This window comes from Apis dorsata, unplaced genomic scaffold (genome assembly GCF_000469605.1).
Source record: "Apis dorsata unplaced genomic scaffold, Apis dorsata 1.3 scaffold_963, whole genome shotgun sequence".
NCBI lineage: Eukaryota > Metazoa > Arthropoda > Insecta > Hymenoptera > Apidae > Apis > Apis dorsata.
In genome coordinates this window covers 197650-198799 of record NW_006264070.1, presented here as the reverse complement: position 1 = coordinate 198799, position 1150 = coordinate 197650, and positions in this window count along the sequence as shown.

The window sequence follows — 1150 nt, the reverse complement described above, 5'->3', positions numbered from 1 at the left end:
GTCAGGGATGGGGGTTTAAGGGGTATAGAGATGGAGACCGACGAAATTTTGGGAATGGTGTAGAAGCGTGTAGGGAGCCAAGTGTCCTTGATGCGACCGTCGTTGAAGCCACGAAATCTCGCGATCTCAACAGGTGATTTTTTCGAGCAGATTAAGGGAGCAGAAATATGGAAGGGAGGGAGAGAGAGAGAGAGAGAGAAAGAGATAGAATCGAGAAATGTTACCAGCGGGCGGGTGACAAGCAGGCGTCGAGAGAAACGAGAGAAAGATCAAGGGGAAAAAAAGTCACGACTGAGAAGAAATCCATGCGAATTGCGATTTCGGAACTGAGTTCGGAGCCACGGGCGATAGACGTTCGGCGTAAACCGATCCTAGTTGAGCGTGAGAGGGAGAGAGAAAGGCAGAAGTAGCGAGCGAGTAGCGAGGCAGAATGGGGAGAGCACGACGACGAGTGACAGATATAAAGATGAACGAAAGTGGGAACGAGCGAGTGCCAAGGAGCGATTGAGAGATGATTCGAGCGAGTGCGTTGAAGAAAAATTGAAAAGAGAAAAAAAATTAAAAAAAAAAAAAGATGAGAAAAAATTATACAGAGAGAGCCGACCTCCTTGCCTACCGGGAGGTCCGCATATATATTAATGAAAAAAGAGAAAGAAACTAGTAAATGATAAAAGAGGAGAAAGGAGAGAGAAAAATTAGGAGAGAAAAAGTGGAGAAAAATTATTAGACCAGTTTGTAAGTGTAAGTTATAAAACGAGGAATTTTCTCCCCCCACCCTTTTCGTGCACGATACTTTTGGCAATTCTTTCGCGAGCGAGAATGCGATCGAGAAATAACTGTAGAGTTTGTGTGACGAGTGTGAAATTGTGAAATGTGAATAAGAGGAAGAGAGATTACGCGAGAAAGAAAGAAAGAGAGAGAGAGAGAAAGAAAGAGAGAGAGTGGTAGAGAGAGAGAAAGATATATGTGTATATATATACACGGTGAGAATGTGAATGACAGATCTCTTTAATGAAAAATGGGGGAAAAAAAAGAAAGAGGAGAGGAATGAAAAATAGAGGAGAAGAAGGAGAAGAGGACGGGATTTTAATGGCCCATTATTACAAGTCCGTCGTCCGACTCAGTAGCGCTATCGAGAAGGACATAATCG